This window comes from Danio aesculapii, chromosome 7 (genome assembly GCF_903798145.1).
Source record: "Danio aesculapii chromosome 7, fDanAes4.1, whole genome shotgun sequence".
Classification (NCBI taxonomy): domain Eukaryota; kingdom Metazoa; phylum Chordata; class Actinopteri; order Cypriniformes; family Danionidae; genus Danio; species Danio aesculapii.
This window is the reverse complement of record NC_079441.1, coordinates 23,104,058-23,125,849: the sequence shown is the minus strand read 5'-3', so window position 1 is coordinate 23,125,849 and position 21,792 is coordinate 23,104,058. Positions and strand designations below refer to the sequence as shown.

Below are 21,792 nucleotides of genomic sequence, written 5' to 3'. Positions count from 1 at the left end.
ACGATTTTAATATAATTAAGACAAATACTCTGATTAGGAGTTTACCATGTAATCAGCGATTTTTGATTACCTTGAGCCGACTAAAGTCATAACTGAACTAAACAGAAATGGAATTAAGACATGGAGTATTCATTATTATTATTATTAGTATATTATTAGTATAGTGGCATTATTGAAGTAAACACCACAGTCAAACTATTACCGTCATGTAGGTCTTTTCGCCGCATTTTGTGACAAGATCCACACACACGCCTGTCAGTAAAAGACTGCACACGCACGCACACACACACATCACGAAATGTGGAAGTTTTTTTTTCTTTCCATTCGACGTGCGGTATCAATAAAAGCAACACTCTTCTGCCAGTCCTTCATATTCGTGTCAAATACCCCAGTTTGTCACGGGGGCATGAATGAAATATTCATGAGTGAATGTTAAACTGACGAACTGCAGTTAAAGTCGAGAAATTAAAGATGAAATCCCCCAAATTACATGAGACTCTGCAGACGTGAATAGCCTGGTGACGCAACATTCAAAAAGCACTTCACTTTATTATATTATTGTCTTATTCAGATTAAGGCAAATAACTACTACTGATGTCCATGTAAACGTAGTCAGTTGTCTTCAAAGTAAGTGAAAGATCCAGATGGGCATCCTGCTGGTTTGATTCAGAAGGGCACCTTTTTTGTCGGACAGCTCACCGGTTTGACTTTCATTCACCATCATTCGTTTTAAAAAGCACCCGGTCCATTTTATTTGTATATATTTTACTGGAACGCATCAACTCTACAGGTGCCTGATAGTTAGCTGTGGAACTAACGTTAATCATATTATTCCCTCTAGTGAACGCATAAAAATCATCATCATAATTTACTCGAGTGCACGCCTCAATGTCTCACGCCCTCCTTAATAGGTGCTGGTGCCCCCTGGTGGGTCGCGCCCCACAGTTTGAAAACCCCTGGTCTAATGATTAGCATCACATTAATAAACCAACTGTGCAAACATACTGTACATACATTCAGACTCAAATGTATGCATTTTTTTCTTCGCAGAAACATACTTTTAGGCTGACTTTTAAGCAGGCAAACTGGAACGCAGCATATTTCTTTGACACCAGGCTTGGACACCATTTGAGGTTAACACTGCACAAGTGTGTGGAACATTACATAAAACTGGCCTTAACTCAGAGTTAAAAACACACAAATTCAGGGTAGGTCCTTAATAGACACCATTTTAAAACCATTATGGGGACAGAGGTTATGTCACACTAGAATGTTAAATGAACTTTAAAATGCTTTACAGGAACTAGGTTGTGAGTGACAGTAATAAATATAAGTAAAATCACAAACTGTTAATATCTTAAGGTATGATGTCACTAGATATTATAAGAAACGCTGGTGACAAGGCTGTAATACTGTGTTTTGGTGAAAGATCCTTACTCTGTCTGCTGTTTTTTACACAAACATGTACAATTTGTCTGTTGGCAATTAATTTATGTGGACTACTCGGCCGTTAGAAAAGTACATTCTGTACAATATGAATGTCATTAGTCTGAATGGAACTCAGACGTACTATTTTGTCTATCACATGACCTACCCGTGTCAGTTGTGTCGCTTCAGTCCCATTCATGGATTCTCTCGCGGTGCATCATGGGATAGCATAGCATCTATCTGATGCGCACTTCAGAATCTCACCAGAAGTAGCAAGTCATCGGGCATTCTCACATACTGTTATTAGCGTACTACATAGTATGGAAGTATGCAATTTCTGACGCAGCTTAACTTCATACCACAGAGGAAACCTAACTTGCCATGTCCATTATTAAGTGAAAGCCCTCAGTAATTATTTTTCATGTACAATCCTTAAATATTCTAAATCCAGATCCAGCTAGTCATGCCATTAGCAACATACAGAAGCAAATGGTTTCTAAAAGAAAATGCAATGAAAGAAGCATAACTCGTATTAGTTGATTTATATCAGTTATGTGGAAAGAAACTGTATGCAACAATGAAACCAATAAATAAACCAGAACACACACATCTATACACACACACACGCACACGCACACACACACACACACCTCTTTTACTTTCAAAATTTGCAATTAACATCGTTTGTTCTCTCATTGCCCGCTTCCTGAAAACAAAGAGAGAGACGCACAGGCTGCATTCCATGTAATCACCCAGGCTTTTACAGTACGGCCACATCGAAAAATGCAGTCCAGGAAGGGAGCAGTCATGAGCTGGGCTCTCCAGTACAATAGCTTGTTTGTTGTTTTGGATTCTCTTCCACTCTGATTTTAAAGTACTTTTCTAGTAAAAGAATGCATGTCAAAATGCATCTTGGTCCAAAAGCTTATCAGCCACATCAAACCCTTCCTAACCATTTCGGACAGGGGAAAAAAACAGCGGAGACATGGTCATGACCCTGGTGGCCTTTCAGTCTTAACATAAAGTGAAAGAATAAAAGTGAGCAAGACAGCCGACTCAACAACAAACCAGTCTTAACAAACGTCCAACAGCAGATGTTAAAACAGATGCACGGCAGTTCACAAGGCTTCAAAGTCTACACCAACGAAAACAACACAGTCCGTTTACTTTTTCTTTGGCAACTGAACAGAAGTCAACCTAATTGATGGTCTTCATGTTGTCCACATGTCCAGTATATCAGAGTTATACTGGACAGAAAAGCATCGCAGAATGCTTTTACCATGATGATAGAAGGCAGACTATGGTGTGGTGCCCTGGGCTATACTGGAAAAAATCCATTTCCATATGCGTAAACTGACCATAATCCAATCCCAAAGAACGAACCCACACATGGTGAACTGTCTTGAGTGATCTCTTGACATTTACAGGAATAGGAGCATGGCATGGTTGTGGCTAAAAGACTAGTGCTTATAAAATTGAAAATCACCCCCTTCATTCCAGAACTGGATTTCTGACATGATATCTGTTATTCAGATGGAGAGACTCTGATTTTTAAGGACTTGGATACTTGGGGTCAATTTCTTGATTTATTTGACAAACCTATAATTTAAGAGTAATCCAGTGACCCCTTAAACTTAAAATAAAGTAATTAAAAAAAAAGAAATAGGAGCATGTCTTCTCTGTAGTACCATCAAAATATGATCACATGCACTATTCATTCAGTTGATATAAAATACCAATGGCCAATAGATTAGACCTTATCATTTATTACTGGATAATTAATCGTGCATGCTAATTTCTCCTCATTTGAGTAGATAAAGCAACATTTTTAAAGTGCCTTTCAAGCACAGTCTGTTCACCCAGTGACCATTTTTGCAATATCTCCAGGCAGTTATTTTGGGCCTACAAGACCATTCATTTATGTGAATAGGATAATCGTGAAATGTCAAGTGCTTGCCATACTCGCATACTACAAAAGTCCAACTGAACTGTCCAATAAATGTTATTTGTTGTGCTAAAATAGATCTTTAAATGCTTTTTTTCAGGATGGACAAGCTAATGCATACGAAAGCTCCATTTATTGTTTCTAAGACATCTTGAACTTCTAAGCACTGGGACACATCAAGTTGACGGTCAGCTGTTGGACTTTGTCAGTCCATCAATCAGCATCAATCTGGCTAGTTGGTTTGGTTTGCTTTATGTGTCAGCTCTCATTGGATTAATGTCAGAGCTCAATGGCTCAAATCAGCAGTGGGGCCGTCGGCAGAAAATGACACTCTGACTGGTTATTCAGAAAGGAATCAGAGCACAAGTATAACGTAGTGAAGTGAAGTAGCAAGTACAAAAATTAAGTCAAGAAAACACACAAAACAGGCCAGTTGTAATTTCCCTACATTTCTCAAATATTGGCAAATGATATGGGTTATTAGATTATCAGACATATTTGCAGGAGCATTTTCAGCATTTTTGTCAGAACAGAATCAGGCTAGGCTAGAAATACTGTATAGAAATACGCAAAAACTTGTTTTGTGACTCCCAAAATGCCTAAAAAATGGGATGTACATGAGCTAATTTCAAAACTTGGTTAGATGGTTAAAAGAACTATTTGTGTCAGGATTCTGCCACTCCGGTCTTGCTAATTCTTGTTTTGGTGGCAGAGTCCAGACACTAGTCCTGTCTTATCTTGTATGTTGTGCTCGGCTCGAGTTTTCTTGGGGTGGAGCACTCATTTTCTGTCATTGTGTGACCTTTTTGTATGAGCGCCATCTCAGGCTGTGCGCATTCCCACTGGATGCAGGAACTTGATGGGCATATGTGCCACGCGCACTCTCGTCCTTGTGTTCGTTCTGTCTGCAGCGTGGTGTTTCATTCCCAGCGTATCAGTCTAGTTGGTTTCGGTTGGCGCTGGGATGAAACATGCACGGTGAGTGCTTTCATTTATCGTGTACTCGTGTCTTCTGTTGGTGTTGTGTTTAGCACGTGGTACATGTTTACATGTGCCGCGTGCTTTAGTGTCTCATGTGAACATGCGGTTAATGAGTTCTCTCATTGGCTGCATGTTCTAGTCTCTTTTTATTTGAGCACATGGCTTGTGTTGTTTCTTTGTGTCATGTGCTCTTCTGTCTATTGTCTAGTCCTGCCCTCCTTGTTAACCCATTATTAGTTTATTATGCTCACCTGTTTGTGTGTTAATTATTTCTCCCTTATATTCTCCTCATGTCTGCTGTCCTGTGCCAGTTTGTCATCTATACTCCCCTGTGTTTCTGCTCCAGTAATGTCTTGCCAGCCCAGCAAAGTTTGTTTACTTATTTGTGTTCTAGTTATGTTTTTCCCCCCTCTGGGTGGTTTTTGTAGTCCTTTAGTTTTTGTTTTTTATTATTAATAAATCATCTTTTGTTGCACTTGAGTTCTCGCTCCCTCATTCTTCCTGAGACAGTGATAATTTGATATCAAATCTGCTGCCAGAAAATGGATACAAAATGCATTATACTGTACTCCAAGACATTATTAGATTTGATGTGTAAACAATTAATAACTAAAATAACCAATCACCAATTGGTTAAGCCATCAGATCACAGTTGCTGCTCTTAAAGACTGGACGCACCAAGCCGATGCTAAACAACTAGCACCAATGAAACCCAACTGTGTTGTCACCTTGGGCTCTAACAGTCTAGGCACAAAGTTTAAAGCGCAGGGTGCAAAAGCGTTAAGGACGTGTCCGAATCCACTTTGCCATTTTAAGGATGAAAAAATATGCTCTGCGCCGTGGCGAATGCTCTAACAGGGTTATGCTTATTCTCTTAATGAGTTATGGGTGAGTTGTGAGAATAAACCAATTAGAGTCACATCTCCTATTCCCTTTAAGAGTCAGTTGCGTCACGCCATGCCGCATTTGCCATTTTACATGGCGGACTTTGTAAGTGGAAAATCTGAATGCTTCACTAGCAAGACAACAGTTAAACAGAGCATCCGCAGTGTGAGGATAAAGAATGGGTCTCCTCTAATAGGCCTTTACTTTCACTTTCTCTTTTTCACGGATAAGGTAACAGTGTTGGACGCACTCCACCGAAGACATCCATTAGCCTACATAATTAATTTTGTTTGTTAAGCGCAAAGATTTGTTTCAAAACCATTTCTAAATTCAGTTTTAATTTCCAACAAACAAATAATTGAACAATAACAATGAAGTGTGGTCAAAAAACTTATATCAAAACACATCCTATGCCCCATATGGTCCAAAACCTGGCAGGTGGACAAATCTAAGCTTGTTTTTTATAAAACAAATATAAATATGCATATAATAAATAATACTGCTAATAATAATAACATTATACAAAAGCAAGTTGTCGTAAATAAAACTGAAAAAAAGCCCCCCGAGGTGAAGGCATAGAGACAGTGGGTTTTATATTTATGTAGAAAATAATAATGTTTGTAATATTTTATTCCTTTAATTCTTTTTAATTTGTAATATTTTAATCCTTTATTTCTTTGTAATTTGTAAAGATATTTGCGTATTGCTGTACATCCTGCATGTTTAAAGCAATGTGCAAACGAGACACACAGCTAACACGCTCTGTGCTGGACTTTAGACCTGCTTTCAGTTGATCTATTAAACAGTCTATTTTAGTTCCTCAAAATAGCAATGCGCCAACAATGCGCCTTAACACACCTCTTTTCCAGACCGAAGAACTCATGAGTCCACAAAGTGCCGCAAATGGATTTGCTATTTAAACAATGTGGCGGAAAAAGGGAAAATCAAGGTTGCGTTGATCTGAAAATAGCAACACGTCTTGGAAACGCGTCTTGTGCCTTATTGCGCGGGGTGTATGATAGGCCCCTTGTGTCAGCTCACGTCTGGTTCTGTAAGGTTCAAGTTTTGAAATTGGTTCATGAACATTTTTGGGGCATTTTGGAAGTCACAAAACAAGTTTTTGCATATTTCTATACAGCCTTTCTAGCCTGGACTAAATCCTGCAGTTTTTTTTCCTCAATTGAGACATATCAAAATAAAGATACACTGAATTTAAAGAGCACATTTATATATAATCCCAGTGCTTAGTGAACATCTTGAAAGAATTGTTTACTTCCCTGCTAAATCTAAAGGTGTTTACATGTATCACGCAAAGAAGAGGCTGTTTTGTTTTGCTTAATTAAAGCTCCGCTGGTCGTAAAAAAATTAGTGAAATTTTGTCTGCCTTGGATGACTCCGACAGATAAAAGGGCAAATTTCACTGAAAAAGTGTTTGCACAGTAGTTAACGGAATTGGGAGTAACACATAAAAAACATTAAGCTCTTGCTATCTATAATTGCAGAGAGCTCTTGAAAGGTTCCACCAGACAATGTCATCACTCACAGCAGTTTTCCAAGATATGACAAAAGTGCGAAGCCTTTAGTTTCAGTAGTCTTAGTAAAAAAAAAAACTGAGATTTAAATTCCTGAAAATATGAGATAAGCTTTCACAGATGAGAATGTGTTGCTTTGTGTTTTAAAAAGTGTTTGAATTATCTATTGGTAATTTTCAGGTATGCATACACATGCATGCATAGATATAATTGCTGCAATTAGATATACAATACAATACAATAAATACAATACAATATATAACGTCATAATGTTGTATAAACATTTATATCATTTATACTTTTGTTATTTGCACTTCTGGTTCGATGCTAACTGCATTTCATTGGCTCTGTATTGTACTTTGCTTAATGACAATATGATGAACTGTTTAAGTATAGCAGCCCACAGAAAAAAGACAGTAATACCAGCCAAAAGATTCAAATAAATCTCTCAGCGCATCTCCAAAACACACCATACATTCATCTGTGCACACTTTTCTTAACCAAAGACAGTGAAGTAGGCCATAAACTATAAATTCCATGGACAGAAATTTGATCAAAAACATGTTACGGGCTAACATTGAGACTGGCACATGGGACGTTTTCAAGGTCTGCAAGGTCTTAGAGTTTTGTTCCAAATGTGTGGAAAAGCCAGAAAGGGGGGGTCTTGGGAATGTAAGGAATGTCCATTGTTTTGGCATTGAGTCTCCTTTGTTCTTTCTTGTTCCTTAGTGCAGCGGACAGGGTCTTACCGTGCGACTGCTTTTTCAAGAAGCTTCCTGAGTTTGTCGTCTCTGTCCTTCACGGCCTCTCCAAACCACAAGATCATAAACTCGTAGAGCGAAGAGCAACTGGGGTTTCTCCCAGAGAGACCGAGCAGCCTTTGATAAACGATGACTGAAGTGGCTCTCCACACTTTATTTCCTCAGGAGAGCAGTGGTGCTTACAGCTTTAATATCTGTGTTTTGGCCAGTTGGCTTCTAACAGTAGATTACAGCCATTGGTTCCTGTAATGTGAATTGCACATGGCTGAAAGTGTCATTTATGCACCGTTTAAACACTCTGAGAAATGCTGACACGTGGAAAATTGTTAATTATTAAACGTAATGCGTTCAATTTATCTTTTTTCTCCGATCCCAATAGTGTGATGCTTTCAGGATATTCGTGTTTGTTTGAAAGGCACAACCTGTACATGTCAATTTCTGGCTCAACCAAAGATGTAAAGTCATTCTGGGGTAGTTTAAATGGATATTCAATCATGATTTACTCACTTCCATGTTATTCCATACTTGAATGACTTTCCTCTGTGGATCAAAAATAGTAAAAGATATTTTTAGGAACATCAGAATCATGAGGCAACTAGCTTGCACAGACCATAAAAAACACATTCTTCAAAATCTTAACTGTCCTTTGGAGTAAATGGATTTGAAAAAAATATATTTTTGAATTTCTTTTCTTTGACAAACCTAGCTAAAAGTCTGAAATTACAAACTTTTAGATTTTAGCTGTTATACACTCACCGGCCACTTTATTAAGAGAAAATATCCAGTGAGTGGCAGTTCTGTGGGCACAAATGCCAGATGCCAGAGGTCAGAGGAGAATGGCCAGACTGGTTCGAGCTGATAGAAAGGCAACAGTAACTCAAATAACCACTCGTTAAAACAGAGGAATGCAGAAGAGCAACTATGAAAACACAGCCTGTCCAACCTTGAGGCGGATGGGCTATAGCAGCAGAAGACCACACCGAGTGCCACTCCTGTCAGCTAAGAACACGAAACTGAGGCTACAATTCGCACTGACTCAACAAAATTGGACAATAGAAGATTGGAAAAGTGTTGCCTGGTCTGATGAGTCTCGATTTCTGCTGCAACGTAGGGTCAGAATTTGACATCAAAAACATGAAAGCAGCGATTCATCCTGCCTTGTATCAACGGTTCAGGCTGGTCGTGTTGGTGTAACGGTGTGGGGGATTTTTTCTTGGCACACTTTGGGCCCATTAGTACCAATTGAGCATCATGTCAATGCCACAGCCTACCTGAGTAATGTTGCTGACCATGTCCATCCCTTCATGACCACAGTGTACCCATCTTCTGATGGATACTTCTAGCATGATAATGCGCCATGTCATAAAAAGCGAATCTGTTTTCTTAAACATGACAATGAGTTCACTGTACTCAAATGGCCTCCACAGTCACCAGACCTCAATCCCATAGAGCACCTTTGGGATGTGGTGGAATGGGAGATGCACATCATGGATCATGGCCAACAAAACTGCAGCAACTGCTTGTTGCTATCATGTCAATATGGACTGAAATCTGAGGAATATTTATGTCATAAAGGATTAAGAAAGTTCTGAAGACAAAAGGGGGTCCAACCCAGTACTACTAAGGTATACCTAATTAAGTGGCCGGTGAGTGAATATGGATAATTAAATAAAATAATTTTTATGGCAAAAAGTGCCAATGTGTTAAAAAGATTCAAATTCTGTACACTTACTCTTGACTTGTTCCAAGGTTTGAGTTCTTTTTGTTCCGTCTAACCCAAAGGAAGATATACTGAAGAATGTTAAAAGCCTATAACCATTGACTTCCATTGCATTTGTTTTTTTTTCTCCTTTGGATATCAATGGATTCCAGTTTCCAACACTCTTTAAAATATCTTCTTTTGTGTTCAACAGAAAGAAAACTCAAACTGGTTTGGAACAAGTCAACGGTGAGTTAATAAATTTTTGAGTGAACTATCGCTTTAATTCATTAACAAATCCAGATGGATATGCCAAGACTGCAACTGCCTCTCTGGCTATTCCACTAACTGTGCCCTCTCTCTCTCTCTCTCTCTCCAAAAAAAAAAAAAAAAAAAAAATTTTTACTGATGCTTTGCTTCTTAGACTTTACACACCTGAAACTTGTCTATAGCACTTGTTCACTGCTGCTCTTATAGTTGTGTTAATTGCTTCCTTGTCCTCATTTGTAAGTCGCTTTGGATAAAAGCGTCTGCTAAATGACTAAATGTAAATGTAAATGTAAAGACAGCAACACTTCCCTCCCTCACGTGGCCTTCCTTTAAAGACCCTCCCTTAAAGTCTGAGCATGTGTGTGAATCTGAATTTTTAAAAAATATATATGTTCACAGCCCAAATATGGCCAACGTTTCAGACTTTGGCTTGAGCCAGGGACAAAATCCACATTTCAAAACAGTTCTTCCGCCCCTGACAATGGTTATTTGCTGTAAATAAACATTTCTATCCCATGGTTCCCAGCCCAGCTCCTGAAGCTGCTATTACAGTCAGCATGTGTAACAGGAAGTGGGAGTAGGAACTGGGAGGAACCAGACATCCAGAAGTTTGAGAAGCACACTGTTCTCAATGGCAAGATGGGCACCACACCTCAAGGCAGAGTACATCAAGTTTAGACAAACACAACAGATCGACTGCAACACAACTTTTATACTTATAGTAATCATAACTTAAAGTTATGCAACTGAAAGTGAGAAAAGGCAAACACTGAATTTAATTTGTAATTATCCTAAGTTACGAAATGCATGAAATCTGCCTTCCACACAGCTGCGGTTCAACAATAGAAAGTGTGTGTGTACAGGAAAACAATACAGTGTGTGTCTGGACACAACATACCACAAACATCCTTTAACTGTACAGATCAGCTTCCCATTCACAAAGACACAACCGCTCCAATTCTGACAAACAGACAAAAATAAACGTCATTGCTACTGACAAATGACTTTCATATAAATTGTTTTGTACACTAGTCAATTTTACACTCAAACAATGCTAAAATAAAGCACAGAAATATGTGCAACATTTATATAATATCATATTTATAAGATTTCACTTACAACCATAACAGATATGGTTGTTATAACCATAACAGATATGGTTGGCTCGGACAAAAAGAAGTCTTTAGAGTAAAAAAAACTAAGAATAAATGATTTACACACTGTATGGTTAGCTCAGAAAACCCACCTTGTAAATCTTTTGGGTCAATTTTTAATTACCGGCAGGAAGGCTGGCATTAAACACACTCACAAACAAACATCTCTATCGTGGTGCTAACTGAATAGTCAAACATTCCATGGCCTTTAAATGGAGCTGGAAATGAGCCCTGCGTGATGCATGTGACCTTTAGGAACGTCCAAAGATGTGCTCACAGACACACAAACACACACTCACAAAATACACCATTACAAAAACCTCAAGTCATACTTAAGAGTATAGTTCACCCATAAATAAAAATGTGCTGTTATTTTATTCATCCACAGGCCATGTTATATACACATGTTTTTTTCCGTTAATACAATATTATTTTAAATGAAACAGCATTCCTGGTGATGCACAAGATGCAAGTCAACAAATACCAGCACTCAAAAAACAAAGTCAAAAAACAAACAGGTGTAAAAGACAACTATTTATTCAAAATACTTCTAGCAACCAGTCACAAAACTGTAACTCGAAAGTGGCGACAACTCGAACACCCTACAAAATCTGAATGGTTGGATGTTGTATCTAATGTTCAAAATATGGAGAGGATGACTTTTTTGGGGATAAATGGACTGTATTTATGCCTTTACACAGCGTAAACTGATCTTTAAATGTATTTGTTAGTGTGACCAGTAAGATATAGTATTAAAAAAACATACAGGCAAAACTAAATGTGCAACCTCTGCTTCTGAAGATCCATTGAGTTCTTATAAAGCAGAATATTTGGTCTGTATTTACAACCGTAATACACAGAATCTAACTGGTGATGCAGCGTGTGGGGATTGGTGCTGAGAACTATTTGATGCTGCGTAATATCATTGCTTGTGCTGCTGCAGCAAAGTTACTTGATTATTATGCCGGAATGAGAGTTCAGTTCCTCGTCATATCAGCCTAGAAATTCTGTCAGCCATTTTCTGTCAGTCATAGTACATGATGTAACTACAGAAAAGCTTTAAATAGGGAAAATCTAAACTTTTTGGTCGTCTTGAGTGAGATGCTATTCGACTAAGCCGATTCAATTATGGGTTGTTTCCACATGCTGTCATTGATGATGTGCAAAATTCAGATGGAAGGAAGGATTCTTCTACATAGAAATCGCTATCAGAACGTCAAAATGTTTCAGTTTTATGTTGTTTATAATTGTTTAAATTGGCCAAAATTAGAAATGCCAAACAGCTTTTATAGACTTTCAAAAGTTTTTGCTCATAATTGGGAGAAAGTTCAAGAAACTGGCTGAAAAACTGAAGAAAAGGTGGCACATATTCAACATTTATTCAATACATCTGTGTACAAGATTTTTACACAGATTTTAAACAGATTTTTACAAGCCTAGCTATGCGTATGAACTATGCGTAACTAGCTATGCATTAATGTGTTAAATATAAAAATCAAATACAAACACCACCACACTTAAACAAAATCCAGGAGAATATAAATTACGCACCCTGCCATGTAATCGCTGCAATAAAATCTCTGTCTTGTTTTGCAATAATACAAGTCTTTACTGGCGTTTCAGTGGAATAAACAACCCTAACGTGAACATGAGATGTGCAGCAGTGGTGAATGTTTGTTGATGGTAAGTTCATCAACTGAACAAAAAAGGAATGCAACCCTTGCAACAAAACTAGACTTATTATTGTGGAGCACTTTTTCCCTAAATAAATAATAATGTAGACAATGCGTCCACGCTTTTGTATGCTTTCATCTGTTATTTCATGATGTCTGGAAGATATCCACATGGGGAAAAACTATAGTAATGTGTAATAAACATGTTTTTGAACCACATAGTAAAGTGTATAATGTGTACAACTCTTAGTTAGATGCTACAGAATACTATAGCATAGTGAATACTGTAATGTTAGTGTAAACCGTGGTGCATTGTGATGGTGTATAACATAGCGTAGAAAACTGAAGCCTATTAAATAATTTGTTTATTACTACAGTTGTTTCGTACCACAGCAACAATATAATTACTATGACAGTTTAATTCAAGTAATTATCTATGTTTCCAAACACTAAAGTATTTACTGTAGTATTTTTTCATGTAATATAATAGCTTATACAGAATATACTGCCACGATGAGAGGCAAATATATTTAAATTCAGTAAAAAACTTGACCCTTTTCATGATATAAGGATCATCCCCAACATATGTGCTTATTTTCTATTTATATATCATTTGAAATATGGTATAAATTGCAAAAATACAGACTTTCTTCTATGTTATTCATTTTATTTACTTCCTGCCCTCCATCTGAATTTTGCATGTCACCAGAACCACGTGATTGCAAACAACCTATTTATGCTATGCTATGCTAAGCTAAGCTAAGCTAAAAGTGCTTTCGCCAGACCCAGAGATTGGCTGAGTGGATTCAAAATGGTAACGTGTGTGGTGTGATAAATGGTAAAATGGTGGTGTGTTCCTTTAACAATCTCTTTTTTACACAATGTAGCATACACTAACTGTAGCATACACTAATGTAGATTTTAAAGTAAGTGTAATCATGTGTCATTTTGCTAAAAAACACAGCTGAGGAACAGTGACTATGAGAGGTCAACAGTTCCAATTTCCTCATAACGTAGACACATGATTAAAAACATGGTGGCAGCTGTACTGGCCTCAAAAGAGATGGATGTGCCTATGTTAGATAGACTGCCAAGCATGAATAAACAGGCATTCGAGCCAATCCCTAACCCATTAGCTTTACACAAAAACAGGCTGGATGCAAATAGACAACATATACAGCTATAGTCAATCTGAAAAACAATCAAATCTGATCTCTTCGTGAGCCTCCGGCACAGTCTCGCTGGTGTGACGACAACACACACACACACACAAACACACAAATAGATTAGCATGTGCTGCCTAGAAAGCCACCACAGCAAGAGAGAAACCACAAGCAGGGACTGTAGTATTTCTGACTAGCCGCCAAATAAACGGATGTAAAAAGAACAGGAAACTTTTTTTTTTCCATCTCTGCAGCCCTCGCTCCTGAACCTCTTACTTTGTGGCTAGCTTCTGCAGAGTTGGTGTTTGGATGGATCCTAAAGCTGAAGGTTTAAAAGTTCAGATTTGTCTTTGGCTAAAAGCACGTCTGAGACTGCCGTTCCCTAAATCTCATACCTTAAGTGCACTCAAGTAGGTTATGTTTTGTTGTGAAAAGTCCCGTGAGAATTCTTGTGTTTTGAGAATCTTTTGAGTGAGCGGTTGGATGAAAATAAACAACATATTGAATTGGTTTATATACTACAGATAAGATAAATACAGAATGTCAAGAGGTTAGAGGATGTCGAGAGGTTTGACAATGAGGTTGAAGAATGACAAGAATGATCAAACGAGCTCACAGAAGTAAAAGAATATTGAAGCTAGTAAATAAGGAAATAAGAGTTAGAAACCATCGAAAGGCTCCAGAATAAGGTTGTACAAGTATTATAAAGCTCTGACAGTGAGTTTATTCAATTTATTTTAGGTACAAAATTCTAACGGATACCAAATGGAATGTGTTAAAAAAATGCTGAAAATTTAGCTAGAAATTGAAAAAACAAAACAAAAAAAAAAAAAAAACACACACACACATTGTAATGTCCAGAATTAAATATGGACATGCATTTTGAAATTTACTAAATTTCTGTTTTATTTTAATTAATTTTTAATAAATAATAAAATCAAATATACATTTAGTGGCAAATGTCATCTAAATGTAGAAATGCAGGGAAGGTATGTACAATGTACAAGTATGCACATGTAAGTATATGTACAGTTGAAGTCAGAATTAGTAGCCCACCTGAATTATTAGTGCCCCTGTTTATTTTTTCCCCCAATTTCTGTTTAACAGAGAGAAGATTTTTGTCAACACATTTCTAAACATAATAGTTTTAATAACTCATTTCTAATAACTGATTTATTTTCTCTTTGCCATGATGACAGTAAATAATATTTTATTTGATATTTTTCAAGACACTTCTATACAGCTTAAAGTGACATTTAAAGGTTGAACTAGGTTAATTAGGTTAACTAGGCAGGTTAGGGTAAATAGGCAAGTCATTGTATAACGATGGTTGTTGTTGACTATAGAAATAATATATATCTTAAAGGGGCTAATAATTTTGTCCTTAAAATGGTGTTTAAAAAATAAAACAAATAAGACTTTCTCCAGAAGAAAAAATATTATCAGACATGCTGTGAATTTTTTTCTTGCTCTGTTAAACATCATTTGTGAAAGATTTAAAAAAAGAAGGAAAAAAAAAAAAAAAAAAAAAAAAAAAAAAAAAATCAAAGGGGGGCTAATAATTCTGACTGATAATTGTTTTAGCGAGCAAAAGAAAGCATGTGAATACCAAATGAAAGGATGATCAGGCCCACGGTAAAACACAGGCAATCTTCACTCACTGATGAGGGCTTTTGTGTGTCACGCACACAGATGATGTGATGCACACGAGTGCTTAAAAGCTCCCGTGTCCTGTTTCCTTGCACGAAGCAACCGTGCCTGAAAAGGCAACTTGTTTGATCGGTTCTCTTTGAAATAGACTGGGAAATTAAAAAAATAAATAAAAATAAATAAATAAATAAATAATCGGTGCTCATGCACCAAACAGTCCTACTGCTTTGAAGGGCGGTTGCCGCTTTTGCTTTAACCATTCTTTGAACAGATTAATGGGCCTAATCTTAACCATGTGCACGTGTTCATCCTTTGATCATCGCTCATTTCTTACATGTTTTCTTTTGCTTCCAATTATTTTTATTAATATGGTTTAATCATCATCCTTTACAATAACATTGCTTTAATATGAGATGAACTCTCCATTTAACTGATGACCATGGGACCTACACCCAGGACAGACTACTGTTTATACAGTATATAGAATATATATATTTTTTAAATGATAATTTTTTTTAAAGAACATTTGTTGAATGAAAGGTATCCTGCTATATTTTGCTTGTTTCTACACATAATTTTTAATTTGTGGGAAGAAAATAATTAGTTTGGTGTGGCTAGAGAGAAAATTGGTAAATCCTTAGTGTTGAGCCCTAAAAAGTCATTTGAAATAAAACTAGATTATAGGTTATAGAATGGATTTTAAAATAATAAATAAATAATTCAGAGGATAAGATATTCCCCTGTTAAAAAAATTAGAAGGTATAGAATGAGGATATAGAATGCTGAGAGGTTTGAAAAAACATATTGAGAGGATAAAGAACGAGGTCATACAACTGACAAAACTTTGAAGGGTTCTAGAATAATATTAGACAACACTGAGATGTTCAAGAATGAGGCTCCAGCATTTCTAAGCTAGAGAATGCTCCTAGAAGAGCTAGGAAAATACTGAGAGTGTTGGTGAAAAAGAATGAAGAGAGGTGACTGTGGGTTTACAGAGCAGCAGGAAGGGAGGACAGTATAAATAAGTGAGAGAAGAGAAAGAAGATGAAAGAGGGAGGAGTGGGGGATGCAGTACATTCAGCTGTCTGCTAGCTGCTAATGCACCGAGGCCTCAACACACTGGAATGTGCTGGACTCAGCCTACTGGACCTCCAGACCAGACTCAACAACACACACACTCACACATGCAGCACCTCATTTACTCCATAAAGCTAGTGGTAAAAGGTAAACATTTATCACAAGCTGCACGTGAATACATCAGTCAAATTCTTTAAATGTTTGTTAGCGTGTTTTGCTAAGCGCCTCATCTGCGCCTCTGCAAACAGCCACAGTGAGGCACTAGCACATGAAACTTTGAACATACACAAAGTGAGTCTGTGGTCAGACTGAACAAATCAAAACTGACCTGGACGCAGTTTAAGCATTTATCTCACAATAACCGGGAGTGAAAATCAATACCAGAAAATCTGATTCTAGACCAGGCGACTCTGAGTGAGTCAAACAGGGTGTGTCAGTCAATTTGGTCTGTCATGGGTGACAAACCTCGCTTGTCTGCCAAACTCTGCTGACGTCAGCTCGCATCAAGCCAGCTAAAATAAACAACAGACACATAATCAGAAGCTACTGGTGGATTTAGCCACTGTTCAGATGCTATCCCACAGTGAATATCCAGGTCACATCCTCTAAGCGTGATGCTTCAGAAGAAAAAAATGCCAGTTTGACTTAAAAGGTGCGGTGACAATAGTGAAATCTGCTCTCAATTCTACAGGCACAAAAAGACACTGATTATTGACAACAGTGCAGTCATGTTTGAAGCTCACACAATAGTCCCTTTCAAACCTTGCAGCTGATGGTCAACACAGTGAAATCCCATGACAAACCAAACCTGAGGTGGAATCTGTGTAGAAATCTTTCACCTCCTTGTGAAATCTCTTAACATGTGAGGAATGTACGTATTTCACCTACTAAAATTGCTTTGAATAGTAAATGCGATTATTGTGACCTTTTGTCTGTGCAATATTTCAGTTTTACTTTCAAAATACGACCACATTTACCACTGTTTTGCAAAACAATTGTGGTGCGATTTGAATCATTTCAACAAAAAACAATGAATCCAGTGTTTCTTTTCAAATTTTCCTACATGGATTTTAAACGGTTCATGTGAATTGACTATAACCATCAACAAAAACTGGTTTGCCTGAATATGACTTCTTTGTGAGCAGAGCTTCATGCATCTTTAAAGTTGAAAATTGGACTTTTGTCTGCGTCAATATCCTAGTGGTTAGTGCGCCAACACATGGCACTACTGTGTTCACGGCGACCCGAGTTTGATTCCTGGCTCAAGGTTCTTTGCCAATCCTTCCCATCTCTCTGGTGCCCACACTGTGGTATAACATTATTGTTTACAACATTATATGTTTTAAAGGTAAAAACTCCTAAATATAATTTTAAAAATAAATAAATATATCAGATTTTTATGTATTCATTAATTTTCTTTCGGCTTGGTTCTTAAATTTTCAGGGGTCGCCACAGTAGAATTATTAACAACTCTGGCATGTTTTATGTGGCAGATGCCCTTCCAGCCACAACCCAGCACCATGCTGCGAAACTGGGAAATTGCACCAAAATTTCATTTACTTCAGTCAAATTTGGCAGGCAAAAAGTACATTGTCTGTTGTCAAGAATTCATCATGAAGCTCACACTAAAGTCACTTTCACACCACACAGCTTCATGTTGGTGAACAAAGGGAATTAGGATAAACTTGTTACTCAACCCGATGCTTAATTTACAAGGGAAATCACTGGCCTGATGCTAAATTCCTATTGAAATGACTGGATTTCACCAACGAAATATCAATCACTAATAATAAGGATGTTAAAATAACTACGATTTTGTGTCTGCAAGTCTGCATACCTACATCAAAATGTCAGTTTCAACGCTGCCTAATTTCCACTGAGAGAGTACAGTTTAGAACAGTACAGTAAAGTACGATTTAGTACAGGTCACTCTGATCAGACTCGAGTTTCCACTGCCAACAGAACTCTTAATTGGTACGCATGTTGTATTCCAGAATGTTGTTGCGATCAATGTAATTCTCGCTCATCAGAAAAAAGTCATCTGAACCATTCACATATCACATCTTTTGCACACTCAATTTATTTATTACAGTCACACTTTATTTGATGGTCCGTTGAATTTAAGTTACATTGCATCTACATGCCAACTAATTCTCATTAGATTATAAGTAGACTGTTAGGTTGGGGTTAGGGTTAGTAACAGTACAGTAAGTTATACTTGTACTTGCAAAGTTTCTTATAGTCAGTTAAATGTCTGTTGAAGGAGCAGTATCAACAGATATTAAGCAGACAGTCTACTCTATAATACTCTAATGGATCATCAAAATAAAGTGTTACCTTTATTAATAATATTTTAAAATAGGCATGGGACGATAACTGGTTTCAAGATTTGCAATGGTTTGGAAAAATCAAGATTTTAAAACTACAAAAAAAATTCTGTTATACCGTTACTAAGGTATATTTAAGTTTTTTTGTGCGTGTTTTTTATATCCCGTAAAGAAATCTCTATTTTTTTATATTAATGAAGACAGCAGAAGTCAATGATTTATTTCAATTAATTAGCCTGACATGTTTACTGTTCCAAAATATTTTAAATGTTTCTCAAAATAAAATATATTGTATTCAAAGGGGAAAAATGTTTTTGTTTTTTACCCAGACGTTTAAAATGAATATATTTTAGAGCAGTAATTACAATACTGTTAAACAGTGATATTTTTATCCAATGTTATCATACCGTCAGATTCTTATACTGGCCCATGCCTATTTCAAATGTAGACGAATGGTAAGTGCAGATGAATAATAAGAGGAAGTGATGACCCTCGCACTTTGCACAACTTTAGAGACAACATGTGAACAGCCCCGTAAACAACAAAGAGGACCTACAGCAGATCCTGTTCTTGCTACTTAACACATAGCTGTTTGTCACAAGAAGACGGCAAGCTTTGTTTGAGCATGGTTCATTCCTACACTCAGGTCTTTTTTTGTCTATGTATTAAAAAAATGTAACTTTTAGTGTGATCATATCGCTGGCTTTCTGTACACTCAAGTGACTGTTCTCTGTAAACCAATAGTGTTCTGCAATATGTCTAGCTTTTTTGGTATCGTACTGTTGGAAGTCACAAAACAAATGGTATGGTATAGACCATTTTGAGGAATGTAAACAAAAACAGTGGTCCCAACGTATTTCCTGTTTTACATTTTTTATTTTTATAGTTTCCAAGAATTCAAAAAGAGCCACATATTGCTAAATAATGCTATGATGGCTGTTTTAACATTAAGTTATGACTGAATTGCCTCTTGTAACAGTTATGAAATAGTTTGATAACAAGCAGGAAATGTTCACGGGGCAATGACATGACCACATTGAAATGGTCTATAGGTAGGGCCAGACAGAATCTGCGGACGTTTTTGCTATTTCTGCAGAGAATTTTGGTAAAAATCTGCGGATTTCTGCAGAATTATTTTGGGAGTATCATAACTAAAACCTTAATATGTGAAATAAAAAATATTATCTTTTTAACTTTTATTTAATGTTTAAAATGCAAATCCAATTAGATCCACTTTATTTAGTAAACAAAGCACTTATATAATAACTTATATAATTAGACTCTCATATAATGTATATAGTATCTCTACTAAAAGACAGAAAATATTACTTTAAAACTGCATTGTACATAAATCAGATGAACATTTCCACATTAGTCAATAATATTACTGTAATTAATAAAAAAAAATTGAATAAATATAGATTCACACACATTTACTCGAGTAAAAAACAGATTTAATGATGGGCTAAAAATCTGCGGAATTCTGTGGAAAATCTGTGGAAAATCTGCGGAATTCTGCGCGTGCAGATTCCGTGTGGGCCTATCTATAGGTCACTATTTTGATACTTTTAACAGTGGAAACAGAAAATAAACATGTTCTGTACTGTATTTTATGAATTTCAAGCTTCTAAGTTCCACAAAGTTGCGCGTTTAAAGGTGCCCTATAATGAAAATCTGAAAATGGCATACTGTGAGCCTCAGACACCACTGTTTCCTCAGTTTCATGTAAATTCCACGAGTGTAAAACCCCGCTGGACAACGGGCCAATCAGAAGACAAAACAAACTGATTAAACTCACGGGTCATGCCCTCATCATTTGCATGTAAGCCTACTTTAGGTCATTCATCTGGACCTGATGAGCTGCCACATCATCAAGAGTGCATAGTATGTATGTGGGACTTTTTTTTTGAAAACACAAGCCCCAAATTGTTAACTATGCATTACTGGGCAACGACAGCACGAGACACGTTTCAAACTTGCCTCAGGACGCAAAATACAAGATTTACAGATTATACGTTTATTCATCTCCACTCTGAAGAGGCATAATGTATGTTTAGTTACATCTTTTGATAATTTAACGCGTTTATTGTGCAATTTGATGCGTATGCTTCAACAAACACATGTAGACTGCAGAATTGTGTCAAATCACTCAGCTCAACTGTCTGTTCATGCACAGGTTGATGTTAATTCCTGGCCTCCTGAGTTTTCTTTAACTGTAGCTTCAAAATATAATGACATACATCTATCACTCTCTTATGTCAAGTTTAATCATAATTAGCCTTTATCCACAACAGATCTGGTGACAGGGTTCATACACATTTTTACTACAAAAACTCCATGACTTTTCCAGGACTTTCAAGTCAATTTTCATGACCGAATGTTTCATGTAATGTCTACATATACGTGATAAATTATAAGAAACTTTTACATTTATTACAGCATATCATAACACAAGCAATAGTTTCAATTTATTTTTATATCCATGTAAAATAGATGATGCTTACACAGCACTAATAATATGAGAGCACGTTTTTGGCCAAGAAAAGAAGTAAAAATAATTAACCTCCTTTTCAATATACAGATATTTGTCAAACTAATTTTAGACCATCTTAGTTTGTTAAGCAAGTTGTTAAACTAGTAATAGTAGGTAAAACTACTTCTATTAAAGCCGTGATCACACTGCACTTTTCCCCCTCGTAGACTTCCATTCATAGACATGCGAATGCAGCAGACCAGAAACGCAAGCATGTGTTTCACATTTCACTGCATTCGAAAGTTCAAGCTTGGTGAATTCTTACCTGCAAAATCACATCAGGTGATTGCATGAGACAAATAGAAGACATTTAAAATATGGAGCAATCGTTCACTTTTATTAACGTCTAATCGTATTGTTTAACCCCGCCCCTTTTCACAGCGCCGTACTACAGAATTTTGCAAGTGCAAACTCTAGTGTGATAAAACAATTATTTAATTTTATTTAGCAGACACAAAAAATGTCTGCTAAATGACTAAATGTAATTTGATGTCTTTTCCAAAATCTTATGGGTTTTTCCGTTTTTCCAAAACTTTTCCAGGCCTGGAAAATGTCATGTCAAAATTCCATGATTTTTCCAGGTTTTCCATGACCAAATGAAGATATTAAGCATATTAAGATATTTTGATGATGTGGTGAGCAAAATAGGTTAACATTACTCTGATTGGGTTTATATTTGTCCTGTTAAGCGTACATCATACTCTGTGTGGGTGT

The 21,792-nt window shown here is 36.7% G+C and overlaps 1 protein-coding gene across 1 annotated transcript in view; it reads right to left on the bottom strand.

Moving 5' to 3' along the window:
• The window catches only part of shroom4 (shroom family member 4), an 89,744-nt gene that overhangs the window by 27,741 nt on the left and 40,211 nt on the right, over window positions 1-21,792 (bottom strand). The gene's annotated exons all lie outside the window — the stretch shown is intronic.